The following is a 24,914-nucleotide window of genomic DNA, read 5'->3' as shown; positions in this document are numbered from 1 at the left end:
GCTAAGAATCTGATGTTCTCAAAAAGCATTTTGTCTTAAAGTAGTGAAAATAGTAAAATCAATTGATTACTTGATCAATCAATCCAGCGTTCCTGGAGTACCTGCCTCACGAGATGGTTGTGAAAAGTAGATGAAATGAAGTATGGAAAAAAACCCAATCTTGTGTTTGTTCTGTCTGGAAAGTGTCATTTAAGATGTTGACCCAGAGTTAGTTGTGTAGTGGTCAGTCAATTGACCTTTGTCTGCTTAGGATAAAGGCATGCAGTGAAGAACCTCTCCATCCTCTGGGGAGATTGTTGCCAATCAAAGAAGGCTGAGCTCTGGTGTCACGTCCTCTTTTTATAAGGACACAGATCCCATCATGAGGGCCCCATCCTCATGACTTCATCTAAATCTAATTCTCTCTCAAAGGCCCTACCTTTTAAAATCATCATAATGGGAGTTAGGTCTTCAACCTATGAACGGTCAGTCTATAACAAGGGGTATGAGGGCATATCCTTAAAGCCTATAAATCATGACAGGTATACAAAGAGGAGCCAAGATGTCTCTTACTACCGTTTTATAGCTTGAGAGAGTTACATGGCAATAAAAAGAAGTATCGGTACAAAAATTGATGCAAATGGGACCTGTTATCACAGACAGCTGCTACACTGAAGAGAAAGGACAAGGAATCAGATTTGCCTTATAGCCTTAACTCATCATTTGTTCTTGGACACATGTATCCAGTGCTCTACAGCTCAGTTTCCTTATCTGAAAAATGGAAATCATAAAAGTAAATTGTGTAATATATATAAAAGTGGTGTCAACCAATGGGCAAATGGAAGGAATTATTGTCTGTATTAGTTTCCTATTGCTTCCTCAACAAATTACTACAAACTTATTAGCTTAAAACAATACAAATTTATTATCTTATATTCTGGAGGTCAGAAGTCCAAAATGAGTCTTCAAGGCTAAAGTTAAGATGTAGGAAGGGCTATGTTTCTTTTGGAGGCTCTAGGAGAGAATCCATTCGTTGCCCTTTGTAACTTAGAGAGGCTGCCCGTATTCCCTGGCTTCTAACCCCACATCACTCCAACCTCTGCCTCTGTTGTCACATTGCCTTCTCTTAACACTCCTGTCTCCCCACTCCCTTTTTTTTATTATGTAAAAAACACACAACATAAAATTTACCATCTTAACTATTTTTAAGTGTACAGTAGTGTTAACTATATGTACATTTGTTTTGCAACAGAACTCTAGAACTTTTTCATCTTGGAACACTGAAACTCTGTACCCAATGAATAACAACACCTCTTTTCCCCCTCCCTCCTGCCTCAGTCTTATAATGATCCTGATGCTGAAAGTTTGGCCTCTGTGCACTGGTGCTGACTCAAATCTTGGAGACATTGGGTGAAGTAGAAAAGAGTAGCTTTATTGTTTTGCCAGGCAAACGGGGACACAGTGGGCTCCAGCCCCCAAAAACTATGTGTCCCAACCCAGGAGGATTTGATGAGGGGTTTTATAACAAGGGTTCAAGGGTGGGGTTGCTGATAAGATTAGGGTGTGTGCAAGGCCTCCAGTCCTCTAATCTGGTCTCGGGTAATCTTCTTGATGAGCTTCTCTGGTTCCTTTAATGTAGCCTCAGGTGATCTTTCTCTGGTATGAAGAATGCTGCTATCTTAAAGAACTTAAAGACAGTTGTTATGTGTATCCCTTGAGGTGGACTATTGTTTCCTGGCTGCCCATCCCTTGTCTTTGCATCCCTTCCCTTCCTGGATTAGCAACTGTTTGAATCTGTCCTTTGGAACTCAGGGAAGGTCAGGGAAGGTCATGGATGCTGGAGTCAAGTAACGGGGAACAGAAAGGCTTCCGTGCCCAGGAGCCCCACAGGGTCCTGCTTGGTTTAAGTCCTTGTGATTATATTGGGCCCACCTAGATAATCTAGGATGATATTCTCACCTCAAGATCCTTAATCATGTCTACAAAGTTCTTTTACATTCACAGGTTTCAGAGATTAGGATGTGGACATCTTTGAGGAGCCATTATTCTCTCTACCACATTATCTGATGAGCTAGTTCAGGTAGTTAATATAAAGAACTTAGAAAATGAATCAGAAATACTGTAATCAGAAATGCTCAGCAGAGTGAGACGTCAACTAATTTTGTATAACTTTATTTTCTTTTCTACAATTAACCTGCATTCTGGGAAAATGCAGTTAGGTACATTAATGGATGATAGAGTCATGTGGATTAATTAAGAATATGATTTAGGGTTTTTTTTGAAAGAAACCCATTTGAAACAGATGGCTTGTCTTGTTTTTTTAAAAGTTCTCTAAAAGTAGTGCCTGAAGACGAACTATTGTATGTATGTTCTGTAGGCTAGGACACATCATGTTGATGTGAGATGCAGGTATAAACCAAGAAATAACAAGGCTAGTCTTCTTTCCAATGCAGTTATAACTTTATTTTCCCCCTCTTTTTAATATTAACAAGCCATATGCTCAGATTTATGACTAAGAGACCAGCCTTATACAAGTCTGCAGGAGAGAGGGCTTCTGTGAATTTGTTTGTAAAGATTAGGGAAATGAGGTCCATCTTGATTCCTTGAATTTTAAAGCTAGAAGGGGCAACTGTGCAATTTGAGGTGCTTCTAGTTTTGTTTTCCTGAATGCCTGAGGGACAAGACAGCCTACCAGATACACAATATAATCTGAGAATCTAAGAGAAATATTGCAGGATCCCCCTCAATGAGAACAGAGACTCTGAAGCAATTGCCTCTTTCAGGGTATAGTCATAACCACACGGAGTACATGTTCCTTGAGGGCATAGACCTCTTGGCTGAACATGATACTGCTGAGTTTATCAGGAGGCACAGTTTCATGAGTTATATTTAAGAAGAGAGGATGAGTGATCTACACTGAGACTTCAGAATGTCCCTCAAAGGGAACCCAGCATGAAAAGGAGAAAGAAAACCAGAGAATGGGGCTTCCCAGTATTTTGGTTCTGCTTCATTTTTGGACTGAGTGGAGAGGAGACAGCCTTATATTCTGGACCCTCCAAAATAACAGAGGAGAGAATTAAGCATAGTGGGAGCTAGAGTGATCCCGCATTGCTGGATTCTCCAGAAGTTTGCTGATTGATTGGTCTTCATATGGGTAGCACATGAAGCTCTTCAGTTGCTGGACCCACATCTGAGCCCAGCAGATGAGAAGACCACCATGGGAAACCTTAGTTCTCTGTTCTGAACTGCCCCTCGCGTGCCGCCTGTGAGTGCTATACTCGTGCTAAGCCTTCTGAGTACAACCCTAAGAACCCCTTTGATCACCACTCATCCGCTAAATAGGTCTCCAACCAGGGCCACCTAGAATACACTTTCTCCTTCCATTATCTTATAAATTCATAATTACCCTTAAAAGGTTGGTGCATGTGTGATTTCCTTCAGGAAGGTTTTCCCAAAGCCTACTGTGATGTAAGTCATGACCTCCATCTTCACTTCTAAAATGGTTCTTTTGGCATTTTGTGCTTTTTTTGTATCATAACCAATTAATAGAAGTGTTTGTTTACTGTTTTTTTAAACCTGTAAGACTGTGAGGATAAGAAGTGTGACTTATACCTTTCCATATTATGCCCAGTACATGACATAGGGTCCTGCACATGATAATGAATATGTAAATGAAGGAATGAGTAAATGAACACACAAGAGCTATTCCAGCCCAAGGCTGTTCTGCTGAAAGATAACTGCTTGACTTTTTTTTTTTTTTTTAACATCTTCATTGGAGTATAATTGCTTTACAATGGAGTGTTAGTTTCTGCTTTATAACAGAGTGAATCAGCTATACATATACATACATCCCCATATCTCCTCCCTCTTGTGTGTCCCTCCCACCCTCCCTATCCCACCCATCTAGGTGGACACAAAGCAGAGCTGATCTCCCTGTGCTATGTGGCTGCTTCCCACTAGCTATCTGTTTAACATTTGGTAGTGTATATATGTCCATGGCACTCTCTCACTTTGTCCAAGCTTACCCTTCCCCCTCCCCATGTCCTCAAGTCCATTCTCTACGTCTGTGTCTTTATTCCTGTCCTGCCCCTAGGTTCATCAGTACCATTTTTTTTTTTTAGATTCCATATATATGTGTTAGCATATGGTATTTGTTTTTCTCTTTCTGACTTACTTCACTCTGTATGACAGACTCTAGGTCCATCCACTTCGCTACAAATAACTCAATTTCGTTTCTTTTTATGGCTGAGTAATATTCCATTGTATATATGTGCCACATCTTCTTTATCCATCTATCTGTCGATGGATGCTTAGGTTGCTTCCATGTCCTGCCTATTGTAAATAGAGCTGCAGTGAACATTGTGGTACATGACTCTTTTAGAATTATGGTTTCCTCAGGGTAGATGCCCAGTCGTGGGATTGCTGGGTTGTATGGTAGTTCTATTTTTAGTTTTTTGAGGGACATCCATACTGTTCTCCATAGTGGCTGTATCAATTTACATTCCTACCAGCAGTGCAAGAGGGTTCCCCTTTCTCCACACCCTCTGCAGCATTTATTGTTTGTAGATATTTTGATGATGGCCATTCTGACTGGTGTGAGATGATATCTCATTGTAGTTTTGATTTGCATTTCACTAATGATTAATGATGTTGAGCATTCTTTCATCTGTCTGTTGGCAATCTGTATATCTTCTTTGGAGAAATGTCTATTTAGGTCTTCTGCCCATTTTTGGATTGGATTGTTTGTTTTTTTGTTATTGAGCTGCATGAGCTGCTTGTAAATCTTGGAGATTAATCCTTTGTCTGTTCCTTCATTTGAAAATATTTTCTCCCATTCTTTGGATTGTCTTTTGGTCTTATTTATGGTTTCCTTTGCTGTGCAAAAGCTTTTAAGTTTCATTAGGTCCCATTTGTTTATTTGTGTTTTTATTTCCATTTCTCTAGGAGGTGGGTCAAAAAGGATCTTGCTGTGATTTATGTCATGGAGTGTTCTGCCTATGTTTTCCTCTAAGAGTTTGATAGTGTCTGGCCTTACATTTAGGTTTTGAATCCATTTTGAGTTTATTTTTCTGTATGGTGTTAGGGAGTGTTCTAATTTCATATTTTTACATGTACCTGTCCAGTTTTCCCAGCACCACTTATTGAAGATGCTGTCTTTTCTCCACTGTATATGCTTGCCTCCTTTATCAAAGATAAGGTGACCATATGCGTGTGGGTTTATCTCTGGGCTTTCTATCCTGTTCCATTGATCTATGTTTCTGTTTCTGTGGCAGTACCAAACTGTCTTGATTACTGTAGCTTTGTAATATAGTCTGAAGTCAGGGAGCCTGATTCCTCCAGCTCCATTTTTCGTTCTCAAGATTGCTTTGGCTATACGGGGTCTTTTGTGTTTCCATACAAATTGTGAAATTTTTTGTTCTAGTTCTTTGAAAAATGCCAGTGGTAGTTTGATAGGGATTGCATTGAATCTGTAGATTGCTGTGGGTAGTAGAGTCATTTTCACAATGTTGATTCTTCCAATCCAAGAACATGGTATATCTCTCCATCTATTTGTATAATCTTTAATTTCTTTCATCAGTGTCTTATAGTTTTCTGCATACAGGTCTTTTGTCTCTTTAGGTAGGTTTATTCCTAGGTATTTTATTCTTTTTTTTGCAGTAGTAAATGGGAGTGTTTCCTTAATTTCTCTTTCAGATTTTTCATCATTAGTGTATAGGAATGCAGGAGATTTCTGTGCATTAATTTTGTATCTTGCTACTTTACCAAATTCATTGATTAGCTCTAGTAGTTTTCTGGTAGCATCTTTAGGATTCTTTATGTATAGTATCATGTCATCTGCAAAGAGTGACAGTTTTACTTCTTCTTTTCCGATTTAGATTCCTTTTATTTCTTTTTCTTCTCTGACTGCTGTGGCTAAAACTTCCAAAACTATGTTGAATAATAGTGGTGAGAGTGGGCAACCTTGTCTTGTTCCTGATCTGAGAGGAAATGGTTTCAGTTTTTCACCATTGAGAATGATGTTGGCTGTGGATTTGTCATATATGGCCTTTATTATGTTGAGGTAAGTTCCCTCTGTGCCTACTTTCTGGAGGTTTTTTTATCATAAATCGGTGTTGAATTTTGTCAAAAGCTTTTTCTGCATCTATTGAGATAATTATATGGTTTTTCTCCTTCAATTTGTTGAGATGGTTTATCACATTGATAGATTTACGTATACTGAAGAATCCTTGCATTCCTGGGATAAACCCCACTTGATCATGGTGTATGATCCATTTAATGTGCTGTTGGATTCTGTTTGCTAGGCTTTAGTTGAGGATTTTTGCATCTATGTTCATCAGTGATATTGGCCTGTAGTTTTCTTTCTTTGTGACATCTTTGTCTGGTTTTGGTATCAGGATGATGGTGGCCTCGTTGAATGAGTTGGGGAGTGTTCCTCCCTCTATATAATTTGGAGGAGTTTGAGAAGGGTAGGTTTTAGCTCTTCTCTAAATGTTTGATAGAGTTAACCCGTGAAGCCATCTGGTCCTGGGCTTTGTTGGAAGATTTTTAGTCACAGTCTCAATTTCAGTGCTTGTGATTGGTCTGGTTATATTTTCTATTTCTTCCTGGTTCAGTCTCAGAAGGTTGTGCTTTTCTTTTTTTTTTTTTTTTTAATTTAATTTAATTTATTTTTTATAGAGCAGGTTCTTATTAGCCATCCACTCTATACACATCAGTGTATACATGTCAATATCAATCTCCCGATTCATCCCACGACCACCACCCCTCCCGCCGCTTTCCCCCCTTTGTGTCCATACCAAGGTGTTTGTTTTCTACCTCTGTGTCTCAATTTCTGCCCTGCAAGCCGGTTCATCTGCACCATTTTTCTAGGTTCCACATATATGCGTTAATATACGATATTTGTTTTCCTCTTTCTGACTTACTTCACTCTGTAGGACAGTCTCTAGGTCCATCCACGTCTCTACAAATGACCCAATTTCGTTCCTTTTTATGGCTGAGTAATATTCCATTGTATATATGTACCACATCTTCTTTATCCATTCGTCTGTCGGTGGGCATTTAGGTTGCTTCCATGACCTGGCTATTGTAAACAGTGCTGCATTGAGCATTGGTGTTCATGTGTCTTTTTGAATTATGGTTTTCTCTGGGTATATGCCCAATAGTGGATTGCTGGGTCATATGGTAATTCTATTTTTAGTTTTTTAAGGAACCTCCATATTGTTCTCCATAGTGGCTGTATCAATTTACATTCCCACCAACAGTGCAGGAGGGTTCCTTTTTCTGCACACCCTCTGCAGCATTTGTTGTTTGTAGATTTTCTGATGATGCCCATTCTAACTGGTGTGAGGTGATATCTCACTGTAGTTTTGATTTGCATTTCTCTAATAATCAGTGATGTTGAGCAGCTTTTCATGTGCTTCTTGGCCATCTGTATGTCTTCTTTAGAGAAATGTCTATTTAGGTCTTCTGCCCATTTTTTGATTGGGTTGTTTGCTGTTAGCTCCTCTCTAAATGTTTGGTAGAATTCTCCTGTGAATCCATCTGGTCCTGGGCTTTTGTTTGTTGGAAGATTTTTAATCACAGTTTCAGTTTCAGTGCTTGTGATTGGTCTGTTCATATTTTCTAATTTTTCCTGGTTCAGTCTTGGAAGGTTGTGCTTTTCTAAGAATTTGTCCATTTCTTCCAAGTTGTCCATTTTATTGGCATATAGTTGCTTGTAGTAATCTCTCATGATCCTTTGTACTTCTGCAGTGTCAGTTGTTACTTCTCCTTTTTCATTTCTAATTCTATTAATTTGAGTCTTCTCCCTTTTTCTTCTTGATGAGTCTGGCTAATGGTTTATCAATTTTGTTTATCTTCTCAAAGGACCAGCTTTTAGTTTTATTGGTCTTTGCTCTTGTTTCCTTCATTTCTTTTTCATTTATTTCTGATCTGATCATTACGATTTCTTTCCTTCTGCTAACTTTCGGGGTTTTTTGTTCTTTCTCTGAATGCTTTAGGTGTAAGGTTAGGTTGTTTATTTGAGATGTTTCTTATTTCTTGAGGTAGGATTGTATTGCTATAAACTTCCCTCTTAGAACTGCTTTTGCTGCATCCCATAGGTTTTGGGTCGTTGTGTTTTCATTGTCATTTGTTTCTAGGTATTTTTTGATTTCTTGTTTGATTTCTTCAGTGATCTCCTGGTTATTTAGTAGTGTATTATTTAGCCTCCATGTGTTTGTATTTTTTACAGTTTTTTTCCTGTAATTGATATCTAGTCTCATAGCAACTCCAAAGCCAGAGCCTCAGCTCCCAGTCCCCACCCACCCCGGCAGGTGAGCAGACAAGCCTCTCTGGCTGGTGAGTGCTGGTTGGCACCAATCCTCTGTGTGGGAATCTCTCTGCTTTGCCCTCTGCACCTGTTGCTGCACTCTCCTCTGTGGCTCCAAAGCTCCTCCCCGCCCACCCCCTGTCTCCACCAGTGAAGGGGCTTCTTAGTGTGTGGAAACCTTTCCTCCTTCACAGCTCCCTCCCACTGGTGCAGGTCCCGTCCCTATTCTTCTGTCTCTGTTTTTTCTTTTTCTTTTGCCCTACCCAGGTACGTGGCAAGTTTCTTGCCTTTTGGGAGGTCTGAGGTCTTCTGCCAGTGTTCAGTAGGTGCTCTGCAGGAGTTGTTCTACATGTAGATATAGTTTTGATGTATTTTTGGGGAGGAAGGTGATCTCCACGTCTTAACTCCTCTGCCATCTTCTGCATGACTTTCTTTAGAATCATGCCTGTTACTGTAAGATGAGTCTTTATGAAAACAAACTCTTCATTCCTTAAATTTGATTAAGTCATTATTTTACCTAATTTAGGGAAAGCACAGGTAAACATGTTGGCAGTTACAAACTAAACTTAATAAAACAGACTATTATTTACCTTCTGATTTTGGAGAGAAGGAGCCAAGTGATATGTTTATTTTGAAATGTGAGACTACATATTAATAATATCAGTGTCTTGTGCTAGGCCTGTATGTGTTAGGTGCTGTGCTAGGTGCACTGGAGCAGAATTTAATTCTTAGAACCATCTGCTTCCATTATAGAAGGGGAGACAGGGTTAGAGAAGTGAAGGGGCTTGCTGTCTGCCCCAGAGCCAGTACATGCCTCAGCTGGGGATCTAAATTTGGCTGCTTCTATTCTGAAAGCTATGCTTTTAACCATTCTGCAACCCTGCCAGATTTGGTCATCTGAAAAGTCTAAAATGCTTTAGTCATACATTTTGTTCATGATGTGCACTTAAGTCAGAATCTCTGTAGCAACAGTAGGAAAAAAAAAGCAAAAAACCTCTGTAACAGGTAGCCAATAGAGGCAGGATCATCTGGAAGTAAAGCAAGATTCGTATCATGTAGTTCTGTAAAAAGTAAAGTTGTGTTAATTTAAGAAAATGACCAGTTGAGTGTGAGAGAAGGGACTGTATTAGATTTCCTGTAGCCTAGGATTTGCCTGGTTTCAATGCCATTTCTTACCACTCCCCAGGTTCACCATATTGCAATTGTGTTAATTTGTTTCCTGATCTTTGAATTTATCAGATATTTCTCTCTCTGGGCTCTCGTACCTATCTCTGCCCCCACTTTCTGGAACTCTCTTTTTTAAATGTTTGGATTACTTTTAATGTTTGGATTACTGTCATCCTTTGTGCCTGGAGTATAGTAGACAACCAATAAATACTTTCTGAATAAAGGAAAGAAACAGAGGCACATGAGTTACTGGTGTATTTAACATAATTTTTATACTGATTTGCATCGAGGTCTCCCTCCCCTACTGTTCTTTGGGATATTATTGATGTTAAGCATGTGCCTTTTTTTCCATTACATCTCCAGAAGATGGAGAGGGAAAATGAAGACATCATAATTATTTGGGTTATAACTTTATATAAGCTTCATGTGTACAGCATTATGTTTTGACTTCTGTATACCCTATAGCATGCTCACCACCAAAAGTTTAGCTTCCATTTCTGATGTACCAGGTTCTTACATATAATTGCCCCTTAAATCCTCAGAACATCTCTTCATAGCAGTTTACAGACATGAAATTTGAGGTCAGAGAAGTTAATGGTGTAGTCAAAAGTATTAAAACATAGAACCAGCATTGTAACCCAGGTCTATCTGATTCCAGAGGCTGTCTTCTTTCCATTGTACCAGAGTGACCTGTATTGATGAAATACTCAGAAACATTTCTTATGGAAGGGAAGAGGTGAAGGAATAGGGACTAACTTTAGGAGTGGTTAAGAAGGAGGTTTGCATAAGGTGGAGGTCATGAGTTTCTTTCCTTTAGTACATCCCATTTCTAGTCCTGGGATAATTGTATTAGCTCTGGCTATTGTGGACAAAATCTATTTTGATAGACTCTTGAGAGAACAAGAGGTTGAATGGTATTTTAGTAGTAAATAAGTTACCCTAGACAAAGCAAAAGTATACTTTTCTCTTCCAGTAAAATAAGAGAAACAGGAATAAGGATATAGAAGTAGGAACATACTACTTCTAGTAAATGAAAAAGGAAAATAAGAAACTGATTGTAGAGGACACTGAATGCAGAATTGTTCTGCTCTCAAATGCCATTTTGGGCTAGCACATGTAGAGAAACACCTCTGTCATTGTATTGAGCACTGAACCCTATTATATCAAGTGTGTTATCTTTGACCCTCATAGCTGGTGGTAGTGTGGGAGGGACGAGAATCATGGGCTTTGGAGACAAGCAGACACAAATTGATTTCCTAGGCAGGTCTTCTAGTTACTAGCTGATTGACGCTTAGGCCTTTAAACTGCCTTAGCCTCAGTTTTGATGCCGAAAACTCAGCCTCTGTGTACCAGTGCCAAATCAAATCTCAGAGTTTTGGGTGAAGTAGAAAAGAATAGCTTTATTGCTTTGCCAGGCAAACGGGGACACAGTGGGCTCGTGCCTCTCAAAACTGTGTGTCCCAAGCCAGGGGGATTTGATGAAGAGTTTTATAACAATAGTTCAAGGGTGGGGTTGCTGATAAGGGTCAAGGTGTGCGTAGGGCCTGCACTCCTTTAATCTGGCCTCAGGTGGCCTGATGAGTTTCTGTGGTTCCTTTAATTTGGCCTCAGGTGGTCTCTTGAAGAGCTTCTCTGGATCCTTTAATCTGGAATGAAGAATGCTAACATCCTCCATTTTTGGGGGGTTTTAGTTTTGCAAAGAGCTCAAAGATATTGTTATGTGTATCCCTTGAGGAGGAACCAGGACCCTGCCCCAAGGCTGCACTACTGTTTCTTGACTGCTCCTCCCTTGTCTCTGCATCCCCTCCCTTCCCTGATTAGCAACTGTTCGAATCTGCCCTTTGGGACTCAGGGAAGGTTCATGGAGGCTGGAGTCTATTCCCTACAAACAAGAAATGGGGGACAGAAAGGCTTCCATGCCCAGGAGCCCCACAGGGTCCTGCTTGGTTTCAGTTTCTTCAATAAGAAATGAAGAATATCTAACTCTAGTGTTTTGTGGACTAACTTCAGTAATGCTGCAAAACGCTTTGCACAGAAAAAGGTGCTTTATAAAATGAGCTATAGTTATAGTTAATAATAATATTATTAATGTTAACAATAATAATTTGTAATGATTAAAGGTATTTCTAATATCTTTGTAATGATAAAGATATTAGAAATAATAGTGGTGCATTATTTTGTACATAACATGTAATCATTAAATAGAATTACTTGTAATTTGCTTTTTATGAAGTGGTAAAGTGCATAACAAAGATGCTTTACTTGAATTGTATATCACTTATGTACTTTGTCTTAAAATGAGACGTTATTCCTTTAATAGATATTTAGTAGAGTTATGGATTATGCTGTCTTCCTTCATTTGTTTGAATAATTACTTTCTGACTGGGTCTTATAGAAACCTGATTAAAAAATCACCAATAATACTGTTTCTTTACTGCTTTTCATGTTCTTTAGTAAGGTGTGAAAAATAATTATATCTATTAACAAAAACTGACTACTTAAGCAGCTGAGCATCAGTATCTTTACCTTTACTTGGCCTGGATTTCCAAGATAATCAATGGCCATTTTTTAACAGTGAATAATTGAGCTCCCCTTTTGGAACCTGAAAATGGAAAAGTAGGAAAAAAAAAAAAAGACTTAAAAAATTCACAGAGTCACGCATACAGGTTCTGCATACTAATCTAAAACTCTGTCTGAGGGCACGGCAATCCCCTCCCAATCTGAATTCAGTTCCCACCCCATGGCTCTCAGGAGAGCAGGAGTTCAGAATCAAACAAGCATCTATGCTAATAATACTTTTAAGGCATTTAAGGAAGCCATTTATCAGAATCAGGATGTTTCTAAAGTGGTGTTGTCAGCTGAGACGTTTAGATTTGTTCTAATGACGAAGAATGAGGTTAAATTAATCAAGCAATCGCCAACTTTTGCTTTGGTAAAGAAATTAAATATTCAATCTGGAAATCAGATTAAGGGTCTATGTAGAGCTGGGTCTATGTGGCCACTGAAAAAGCATTTCAGAAAGGAATATTGATGTATGGTCCCATAGAATGCTGAATCCCCTTAGAGGTTTCCCTCTTTTGTGGTAAAAGCATAAAAATTAGAGCAGGGTAGTGACTTTTTCTGAAAATGATTTTTGCTTTATTTAAAAGGCACACATTCTGAGATTATATCATTCTATATGTATCTATCTGCCTACCTATCATCTATCATCTGTCTACTGTCAGTGAAAAAAATTAATCAGTGGCTGATCTAAGAAAGATACAGAAAATTTTATTTGAGCCAACCTGAGGATTATAACCTGGGAGACAGTCTTTCAGAAAGCTCTGAGGACTGTTCCACCCATTAGAGGTCAAAGCACAGTTATATGAGTTTTTGAGACAAAGGGTTATATGTCAGATGACATATTGATACTTTACACAATCCAGATCTTCATGTACAAAGCAAGTAGTGGGTCAACCTGATTCTTTACAAGATTAAGAAGGAATGTTATCTTCTAAGGAGTTCTGGTTAATGCAGATTCACAATACACAGTAAAGGGGAGGGAGGAGACCCAAACAGGCAGAGAAAAATTTTATGTTTAAATTTGTCTTGTCTTGCTATAAAATATGGATTTTATTTCATCAGTACCTATCTGTCTTCTTCTTCTTCATCATCATCATCATCATCATCATCATCATCTACCTATTTATCTCAAAATGCAGAGGCAAGTCTAGATCATTCTCATTTAACTTTGCAATTTAACTGGTCCTTGAAACTCTAATTCTATATACCAGTGATATAGAGTCAAGACTTCAAAGATTACCTTGCAGCTCCAGGCCTACATTTATTTATTTATGTATGTATGTATGTATGTATGTATGTATTTATTTATTTATTTATTTATTTGGCTGTGTTGGGTCTTTGTTTCTGTGCGAGGGCTTTCTCTAGTTGCAGTGAGCGGGGGCCACTCTTCATCGCGGTGTGCGGGCCTCTCAGTGTCACGGCCTCTCTCGTTGGGGAGCACAGGCTCCAGATGCGCAGGCTCAGTAGTTGTGGCTCACGGGCCCAGTTGCTCCGCGGCACGTGGGATCTTCCCAGACCAGGGTTCGAACCTGTGTCCCCTGCGTTGGCAGGCAGATTCTCAACCACTGCGCCACCAGGGAAGCCCCAGGCCTACTGTTAATTGGCTAGATAACCTTCTTAGTCATTTTCTCTAATTAAAACTCAGTTTCTCACCAGAGATTTATTACAGTGATTTGGATAGTCTGGCCCAGTGCTACACAAAGGTCTGAGGACCAGCAACATCAACATCACTTGGGAGCTTATTAAAAATGCAAGATCTCAGGCTCCACCCCAGACCTACTGAGTTAGATATTCTGATGGAGGGGCCCACACACATGTAGTTTAGCAAGTTCTCCAGGTGATTCTGATACACTCTAAAGATTGGCTATTAGTACTAATCTGTCCCACAGAGGTGATGCTCTTGATTTAGAACCAGAGTATTTCATTGTAAATTTTACTCTTGTTAGAGGAATTGGGTATCCCACTGAGCTATCAACACTCTCTCACTTGGTAACCATAATATCTGGGGGAGTAAATGGCTCTTTGTGGGTCAACTTCTTGTGGACCTTGGTGCCTTTCAGTTTGGAGGCTCTGGGAGATGAAACATTCCCACTTGGTAAGAAGGCACTCATTGTTTTGCCTCAAAAGAATTAGTAGTTTTTTGTTTTTTTTTTAAATTAAAGTATAGTTGATTTACAATGTTATATTAGTTTCAGGAGTATAATACAGTGATTTAATATTTTTATAAATTATACTCCATTTAAAGTTACTATAAAAATATTGGTTATATTTCCTGTTCTGTACATTACATCCTTCTATCTTATTTATTTTATACCTAGTAGTTTGTACCTCTTAATCCCTTTTCCCTATCTTGCCCCTTCCCCACCCTTCTCCCCATTGGTAACCACTGATTTGTTCTCTGTATCTATAAGTCTGTTTTTCTTTTGTTTTATTCATTTGTTTTATTTTTTAGATTCCACATAGAAGTGATAATATATAGTATTTGTATTTCTCTGACTGACTTACTTCACTAAGCATAATATCCTCTAGGTCCATCTATGTTACTGCAAGTGGCAAAATTTCATTTTTTTTATGGCTGAGTAATATTCCATTATATTCCAACATTCCATTATATATATATACCACACCTTCTTTTTTAAAAAATTTTATCGGAGTATAGTTGATTTACAATGTTGTGTTAGTTTCAGGTATACACCATAGTGATTTAGTTATACATACACATATATTCATTCTTTTTCAGATTCATTTCCCATATAGGTTATTAGAGAATATTGAGTAGAGTTCCCTGTGCTATATAGTAGGTCCTTGTTGGTTATCTATTTTATATATGGTAGTGTGTGTATGTTAATCCTGAGCTCCTAGTTTATCCCTCCCCCCAGTGTTTCCCCTTTTATACCACATCTTTATCCATTCATCTGTTGATGGACACTTAGATTGTTTCCATATCTGGGCTATTGTAAATAATGTTACTATGAACATTGGGGTGCATATATCTTTTCAAATTAGTATTTTTGTTTTCTTTGGATATCTACCCAGGAGTGGAATTCTGGATAATATGTAGTTCTGTTTTTAATATTTTGAGGAACCTTCATACTGTTTTCTGTAGTGGTTGTACCGATTTACATCCCACCAACAGTGAACTAGTGTCCCTATGTAGTCTGCGTGTACCCAGTGGCTTTGGTGGGAGAGCTGGATCTGAAGTGAGCATGGACTGTGTCTTCCCCCAGGGAGTGCTGCAGCCACCGTCTTGGTGGGAGATAGGGCTGGAGATGGAGGGGCCACAGCCAGAGCCAGGTGCAAGCTGGGGCTTCTCCTATGTTCAGTGGCTGCCACCACCCTATTGGGGTGGGGTTGGGGGCTAAGGGGCTGGAGCAGGAGCCTTGAGGGAGTTGGGTTTCTTCTGGGTATGTGGCAGAGCCTGAGGGCTTGGGGCTGCACTTCTGTGTTGGTTTCACTTTTTCCCCAGTGTGTGTGCCTTGGTTAGAGGCTGGGTCAGGGCTGGAGTGGTTGGTGCCACATCACTGCGCTGGCCATACCCCTTCCCAAGTGTGTATAGGGACAGGTTCTCCAGCAAAGGTGGTCTCTGCCCTGGAGCTAGCTTCAGGTTGTGTGCAGGGAAATGTGAGCTGGCAGTGCTTGTCTCTGTCCTGGTCAGAGTCAGGGCTGGAATTCGGGCTGTCTTTGTTCCCTCCAATTTTGCGCACTCTTGTTGGCAATGGAAATCTCCACCTTCGTGGGGAGCAGTGCTGGAGCAAGAGGGGCTGGGGCAGGAGCCTGGGATGTGTCCTGGGGTGGTTCTGGCAAGCTGGCCAGAGCCCCAGGCAGTTTTCAGTCTGCTGCCACCACACTGTGACTGTAAGTCAGTGCGTGTGCTCTTCAGGAGTACAGTCTTGGCATCTTACAGCCCTTTGGTAAGCCCCACGGTTTTCAAACCAGATAAGGGGTCTTATCGTCCTGGTGTCAGACTCCAAGGCTGGGGTGCCTAATATGTGGCTCAAACCCCTCGCTCCCCAGGGAAGAGCTCCTATCCTGTGATATCCTCCTGCGCTTCTCTGTCTCCCAACCAGTTTCTTTCTCCTTGCTTCCTAGCAGAATCTGTGTGTATCTTTCTTTACAGTCTTGGTTGTAGAAGAGCTGTTTTGCCAGTTCCCAGGTCTATTTCAGTGAGAATCTCTCTATGGGTAGTTTTAGTTTTGGTGTGTTCATGAGGGGAGGTGAGCCCAGTATCCTCCTACTCCACCATCTTGATCTCCAAAACCCTCCATAGTTCTTCTTGCTGAGAAGCAAATACTTTGTGAAAGAAAGGAGGTGGTAATATAGTAAAATGGGAGAGAATGCTGGTCCTGGATTTATTTCCTATTGGCTCCCAACTCTTACATAAGATCAACAGGCTTATTCACAGCCTTATTAACCTCCTAGGGCCTTGTAAATGATGATCATTAAAGGGTTTTGTTAAGATTAAATGAGGTAATGCATGCAGAAAGCTTATCCGTGGTCCTAGCACACAGTGAGCACTAAATACGTATTACTTATTTTTGGAGATTAATATGAACTTTCTTGTAATGGGATGGAGGCCAGAAGAAGGAAGAATGTTTTGTGAACTTCATTCTCAGGAATAAAAGAACAAAAGTGCGTTGGGACATATATCCACCCTATGACCCAGCAATTTTAGTTCTGGTCATTCACCAATGAGAAATACAGAATATGTCCAAAATGGGCAAGAATTTTCCTCACAGCTTTATTCATAAAAGCCTAAAACTTGAAACAACTCAAATGTCTACCAACAGGTGAATGGACATACAAATTGTGATATTTTCATACAATAAGATATTAATCAGTAATAAAAAGGAATGAACTCCTGATGTGTGCAACAACATGGATATATCTCAAAACATTATGTTGAGCAAAAGAAACCAGACACAAAAGTTGCTTATTGTATAGCCTGTAAATGAATTTCTGGAACTGACAAAACTAAGCTAATGTAATAGAAATTGGAGCAGTAGTTGCCTTAGGGGGAGGGTTGACTGGAGAGGTGCACTGGGAACTTTGGGGTGCTGGGAAATATTCTATATCTTGATTGGAATGGTAGTTACGAAAGTGTATACATTGTCAAAACACATCAAAATATACTCTTAAAATATGAGCATTTAATTTTACGTAAATTAAAATTCAATAAAAAATAACTCCCAAGAAAATGCACCAGGTCTCCTCCTTACTATCTCAGAAGTTCGTGTGAGATCACAATCTATAAGAACTTTGTATAAGATTTCATAACCTTTAGGAATTCTTTTTTTTTTTAAATTTTATTTATTTATTTATTTAATTTTGACTGTGTTGGGTCTTCGTTTCCGTGCGAGGGTTTTCTCTAGTTGCGGCAAGTGGGGGCCACTCTTCATCGCTGTGCGTGGACCTTTCACTTTCACGGCCTCTCTTGTTGCGGAGCACAGGCTCCAGACGCGCAGGCTCAGTAATTGTGGCTTACGGGCCTAGTTGCTCTGCGGCATGTGGGATCTTCCCAAACCAGGGCTTGAACCCGTGTCCCCTGCATTGGCAGGCAGACTCTCAACCACTGCGCCACCAGGGAAGCCCCCCTTTAGGAATTCTTCATCGTTTCTTCCTATGTGTAATTCTCTGTGGTGAATAGCAATTCAACTCTGAAGTGAGAAATGATCAATGACATCGTTGGGAGCAAAAAGAAACTGGAGTTACAGGGCTGTATCCAAACCCAGTTTACGAGAAAATTGCGCATTAGCTACAATTTATTATCTTCTAACTCCCACAGCAAAATTTTGTTTTGTTTTCAAATTCTCTTAGAAATATTTGGTTAAAATTAAGAGTGATTTGCTTTGGATCTATTCCCATTACTACCCACTCTCTATTGCCACTAAGCCTAACATATTGAGTACTTTCATTCGGCAACAGTCAGCAAGCATTAATTGAATGCCCACTGCCTGCTCAGGAGGGTCTTTAAAGAGGTAAAAAAAATAGGTGTTAACATGACATTTTAGAGCTGGGCAATCCATGTGGTTAAATAGCCTTTTATACCTGCGGAAATTGCAACACAGAGAGGGCAATTGGCTTAATCAAGGTCGCTTTTGCACTCCAGGGCTTAAATCTCCTGAATGCCAATCAAAGAATCTCTTCATGGAATCCCATTGGTATAGCTCTTGCTTTTAGAGGATTTATGATCTATTTGCAATACTCCTGCAAGCACAAGCCAGAGATTAATTAGAGCATAAACAAGGAGACAGGAGAACGGGGAAGAGAGATGTAACGTTTGAGCATCAACTAGGTAACAGATAATTTTCTGTGTTTTAATCAAGAAATGCATGTTTTTATTCCCATATCATCGTTGAGAAATCTGAGGCTCAGAAGGTTCCCATGACTTACATAAAGTCATAATGGTAGAAAGTGGCAGAACCCAGGTATGTCAGGCTCAAAGTCTTTACATTAATGAAGCTGGAGCACTATAAAGCAATCTTTTCAGGAAGGGATTTCAGCGAGAAAAATACTCAACAGACCAATTGAATGAATTGCCTTGTTTTCAGTAAGGAAAAACAAAATTTCAAAGCCAGTTTGGGGTATCCAATGTAGAATGGGAATTTGCACGTTCCACAATGACAGAGAAGAGGAAGTCAGGTTGGGAAGATGGGATGTAAGAGAGGAGCATTCACCTGGCTTTTTTTATTTTGCATTCACTATTAGCGACACAGGGCTTCTAATCAAGCATTTAATACTTTCTTTTTGCCACTCAGTAAAAGGCTTTTTATTTCAGTTCGCCTCCTAGGTGTTCTATGTCAGGCAATTACTCTACCTGAAGGTTTTCAAAGTCTAAGAAATTAAATGGGCGGTTCTTAAAGCAACACTCTCTTGAAAGCATAATTGCAGTTAAGTAATAACAACCTGAGCGCACATATCGGGTTTTCTTCTCTCAGCACCTGGGTGGTGAGTTCCTGGTGTATCAGAAAGAAAAGCCGAACCTTAGGCCCAGAGCAGAACCCTAGGCCCAGAGCAGAACCCTAGGCCCTTGTGATCCAGGAATGAGAGCATGCTGCCTAACTATATCATATTAGGTTTGCAGAAAATTATTCCCTCCCGCCCTTTTTTGTTTGGTTATTTTCTTAGTTTATTGAATTTTTATAGCTGGTAGTTAGATTATGTGAAGCTCCAGTGTGTCAGAAGGACTGAGATAGGGCCCTGGAGTGTTTAACAGGGAATTCTGGGGCTGACTATGGTGTGATTGGCATTAATGCTACTGGAACCCAGGATTCCCAAGGGCATTCAAACTCACCGACCTGACCAACCACAAGATAGACAGCACAGCTTTCCTCATGCCAGAATCTGTTCATGCTGTCTGAGTTATTTTATAATGTTGTGGTAGGCAGAATTCTAAAGGTGTCTCCCAAGATTCCTGTCCTCTGGTTATTAATCAAACATGAATCTAGGTACTGCTGTGAAGGATTTTTTGCAGGTGCAGTTAAGATTACTAATCAGCTGACTTTAAAATAGGGAGATTATCATGGGGGTGTCAGGGTGGGTCCAGTGTAATCACATGAGCCCATAAAAGCCAGAAGAAGAGGAAGGCAGAAGACCCAGTCAGAGAGATGCTGCAGATGAATAGGAGACAGAAGAGGCGGGCAGTGTGAGAAGGATTTGTCTTACCACTGCTGGTTCTAATGTGTAGGGGGCTATGTGCAAGGACTAGAGAAAGGCCTCTGGAAACTAAGGGTAGTCCCCTGCTGACCGCCACCAAGAAAACAAGAAAACTGTATGGAACTAAATTCAGCCAATAACTGAATGAACCTAGACCCAAGTCTCCCCTAGAGTCCCCAGAAAGGAACACAGCCCTGCTGACACCTTGATTCCAGTCTTCCAAGACTTTAAGCAGAGCTGAGCCCATCAGGTTTCTGATCTACAGAACCATTATATAATAAATAGGTGTTGTTTTAAGCTACTACATTTGTGGTAATTTGTTTTGCGGCAGTAGAAAATTAATACAAATCTCTTGTGATGGGGACTTCCTGTGACATTTTCAACCTCACTTTTTCAGGTTTTAGGATGAGGCACTCTTTTTGGATCACTTTTCAGAGATTCCAATTAAGAGCCGCAATTATTTTGTTTGAGTGTGGAGGGAGTAATAAAATGCACATTGAGCCAAAGTTTTATTTGGATGGACTGACCGTGACTGAGGTTCTTCTCTCCACGTTATTTTCCACTTAAAGGACTCTGAAAGGTTAGTTCTCAAAGTCGGGACAGTGGGTACTTCAGGAAGTCTCTAGAGAATTGTTATTTGATGGATCCAGTGCAATAGTAAAAAGACTTTGTGTTAGTTTCCTAGGGCTTCTGTAACAAATTACCACAAACTGGGTGGTTAAAACAACAGAAATTTATTGTCACAAAAATTTATGTCTTATTCTAGTTTTGGAAGCTAGAAGTTTGAAGTCAAGGTGTTAATAGGGACATTGCTCTCTCTGAAGGGTTTAGGGGTGCTTCCTTCCTTGTCTCTTCCTAGCTCCTGGGGGTTGCCGGCAACCTTGTCACTCCTTGGTTTATAGACCTATCATTCCATCTCTGTCCCCGTTGTCACATGGTGTTCTGCATGTCTTCACATGGCATTCTCCTTTCTCTGTGTTTGTGTCCAAATTTCCTTCTTCTTGTAAGGACATCATCATTGGATTAAGGGTTACCCTACTACAGTATGACCTCACTTTAACTTGACAAAATGAAGTCCCTATTTCCAAATAAGGTCACATTCTGAGGTTCTGGATGGGTATGAATTTTGGGGGGACCCTATTCAACCCAGTACAGATGTGATGTTTGGTTCTTACTGTAGGTTTGGAAAGATAAGGCACCTAAGGAAACTTTGAAATATTATCCAAATTCATGGTGGTTTCCTCAGTTAAACACCTAATGTATGGTTTTTGTCTATGTGGTACTAAGCCAAAATGGATGAGATTTAACTCTCAAACCTTACTGAAATATTTCATAATATTTTAAGGCAATAGAACAAAAATTTTGGTTTTATTATGTTACCAAAGGAGGTAGTGACTAGTTTAGAGTTATAGAATGTTGGATTTGGAAGTTACTAATTACCTCCCTGCAATCACAAGAACTGTTCCCAGGCAGATATTCTCTGCTGTATAAAGACAAACAGAACAGGGCGTGCGCGCGCGCGCACACACACACACACACACACAACATATGTTGGTCTGACCAGTCTGCGTGGGAGGGTGTGATTGGAGAGAATTCATAATACCAAAGGGTTAATAAATGAGCAAAGTTTTTATGCCAATAAGATGCATTTAATATTTGGGCAATAGCCCTAAATTCAGTTCACAGACAAGTTCTATTGTGGAAAATCAGGTGCACCTTAACAAATCACATGTGTCCATCCACATGCTGAATTTGCTTGGATTTTATTTTTTCCACTCTCCCATTAAGATGCAAGGTTCAAATATTTGGATATTTGGAACTGAAACTTTCCTCAGCCTTGGCTATTCAATACTTTGTATTTGCCCATGTGTTCCATGACAGACTGATCCATAGTAGATTAACATGTTTTCATCAGCTTTGGTATTACATCCAAAGTGCAGTGTGTTTGTGTGTATGTGTATATACTTTACTAAATGCTTCAAATTACCCTTTGGTAATGATGACAGGTGGTATTTTAAAAAATTGAATAGGCTCCCTCTTCATCCCTCTTTGTCCTCTTTGAAGGTTTCTGTGGCCTGGAGAAGTGCATATTGCCCTGAACAGCTAGTGCCTGTTGCCTTGTTTCACCAACTTCTCCCTTTTCTTCACCATCTTCATTGTTGGTCTTTCTCCCTTTCCATTCTGACTTTGCCTAATCTCCTCATTAGATGCACTAATCAGATCCCTCTGGGCTTCAGAATCTCTGCTTCATTTCCTTATTACTGATCTTATCTCTTGAGCCTTCTGTAGAGCTCTGCAGACGGATGTCAGGAGCCCCTCCTTACCTCTGAACCTGTGTATCTCTTATCTAGTCTCCCTACTTCTAGTCTTACCTTTCTCCAATCTATTTCCCAAACAGCAACCAAAGAAACCCAAGAAGTTAGTCTGAGGCTCCAACTCCCATTGCATTCAATATCCAAACTCATTAATATGGCTTGGGAGGTTCTTCATGATGTGTCTCCTGCTTACTCCTCTGATTTCATCCTTTGTGCCCCTTGTCTGTGACCACTTCCTATACTGTAGACATAGTGGATTACTCCATTTAGCTTCCCAGTTGTTGTTATTATTATTATTTTTTGGCTGTGCCGTGTGGCTTGCAGGATCTTAGTTCCCTGACCAGGGTTTGAACCCGCGCCCTTGGCAGTGACAGCATGAAGTCTTAACCACTGGACCGCCAGAGATTCCCCCCCAGTTGTTTAATGTTCCCTCTTCCTTCTAGGCCTTTGTACATTCTGCCTCCCACCCCCCAGTCTGGTACATTCTTTTCTTTCCTCTCTGTGTTCATCAAATAGTTGCTATTTGTCCACATTGACCTAAATGTCTTCTTCTCTAGGTAACACGCTCTGATCTCTCAGGATTTTATTAGGGAATCTTTTTTAGTACTTACATTACCCTAAGTTTTCCCTAGTTAGTGCATATAATTGAGCATCATAATGTCTGTTAGTTTATCCTATTCTCCCCGAGGTTAATTGTAAGCCTGGATGTGTTTTGTCACCAACACGGCATATAAAAACCATTCAAGAAATATTTACCATTCAAAGTAAGCTGGAAAGAGAAAAAAAAGAGAGAGAGAAAAAGAAACATTTACTATTCAAGAAACGAATGTAGGGGAACTTCCCTGGTGGTACAGTGGGTAAGACTCTGTGCTCCCAATGCAGGGGGCCCGGGTTTGATCCCCGGTTGGGGAAATAGATCCTGCATGCATGCCGCAACTAAGAAACCCGCATGCTGCATCTAAGAGTCCGTATGCCGCAACTAAGAAGTCCGCGTGCTGCAACTAAAGATCCCCATGCCGCAATGAAGATCTTGCTTGCTGCAACTAAGACCCAGTGAAGCCAAAATAAATAAGTAAATATTGAAAAAAAGAAACAAATGTAGGAATGTATGAGTAATACCTTTTCTATTCTATAAGCATTGGAATTTTTTCCAGAGTGCCTTTTCATAGGTACCTACAGCATATGCATGGTTGAAGCTTATGAGCAAATCCTAGACATGTCCTGTATCACATAAGATAGATGTTTCGAGAAGTGAGGTACTAGTGTTAGTGAGTAAGAATGATGGGTGCTGGCACAAGCTTGACTCTGGGAAAAATAGGCCTGCTATTGTAAGGTCAGTTCAGAATTCAGAATATGGATGTTAACAGACCATCAGACCATGATCATCATGAATGTACAGCCTCTCATTTGCAGGGGTCTCCACATAGGAGAGATGTGCAAATGATTAATAGTTATGGTTTCCACAAGCCAGATGTAAATTCACAAATTGTGCTCTTACTGATGAGCAGAGTCATTTTGGATGCAATTGAATCAGGATGCTTGCTGGGCTTGTCTAATGCCTGCACGATTAACATATAATCATTTTGCAATTTGGGCTGCCAGTGCTCTGTTTGGACATAATAGACGAACAGGCAGAAGACTTTGCTGTGTTTCTCTGGATGATGGAAATATCTAGAATAGGACTATTCAGTCTGTCATGTGCATGGGATCACCTGGGGATCTTGTTAAAATGCAGATTCTGAGTGGGGCCCAAGAATCTGTATTTCTAGCAAGCTGCCAATTAATTCCAAGAAACCCACCTTAATTAATTAATTAATTAAAATTTGCCAAATTTATTTATTTATTTAATTGAAGTATAGGTGATTCATAATATTATGTTAGTTGCAGGTGTACAGCATAGTGATTTAGTGTTTTTGCAGATTATACTCCATTATAGGCTATTACAAGATAATGGGTATAATTCCCTGTGCTGTATAGTATATCCTTGTTGCTTATCTGTTATATATATAGTAGCTTGTATCTGTTAATCCCATACCCCTAATTTGTCCTTCCCCCCTTCCCTCTCCCCTTTGGTAACCACAAGTTTGTTTTCTATGTCTGTGAGTCTGTTTCTATTTTGCATATACATTCATTTGTATTATTTTTTAGATTCCACGTATAAGTGATGTCATACTGTATTTGTCTTTCTCTGTCTGGCTTATTTCACTAAGCGTAATATTCTTTAGGTCCATCCACATTGCTGCAAATGGCATAATTTCATTCTTTTTTATGGCTGAGTAATATTCCATTGTGTGTGTGTGTGCATGTGTGTGTGTGCACGCATCCATGTCTTGGCTATTATAAATAGTGCTGCTTTGAACATTGGGGTGCATGTGTCTTTTTGAATTAGCATTTTCATTTTTTCCAGATACATACCCAGGTGTGGAATTGCTGGATCATATGGTAGCTCTGTTAGTCTTTTGAGGAACCTCCGTACTGTTTTCCATAGTGGCTGCACCAATTTACATTCCCAACCAACAATGTACAAGTAAGAACCCCACTTTTTTTTTATTTAAAAAAAATTTTAAGAACCCCACTTTAAATAAGAGGTGAGGTTTTTAATTTTTCTTTGTTTTTTTTCTGTCAGTCGCCTTTAAAATGAATATTATGAGGGATTAAGCTAGAGAGACACAGATGGGAGGTTCAGAGAATGGATCTTTGGTTTTGGTGGCTGGGACAGACAAAGAGGTGAGGGAATTCAGAAGCCACTATGTAATGTCATCTAAAACAGAGCCATTGACAAATTTGTTGCCCCTGCCTCTGTTTCCATCTTGACTTCTGAAAATGTAGAATATTAAGAAAACAAAGGTTGTATATACTTTTTCCTCCCTTTTACCTATCATCTCCAAATAGTAAAAAGAGAAAATTCCACATCTATCAAGAGTGAT

The sequence above is a fragment of the Eschrichtius robustus genome, chromosome 19, assembly GCF_028021215.1.
Source record: "Eschrichtius robustus isolate mEscRob2 chromosome 19, mEscRob2.pri, whole genome shotgun sequence".
NCBI lineage: Eukaryota > Metazoa > Chordata > Mammalia > Artiodactyla > Eschrichtiidae > Eschrichtius > Eschrichtius robustus.
Note: the sequence above shows the minus strand (reverse complement) of the source record.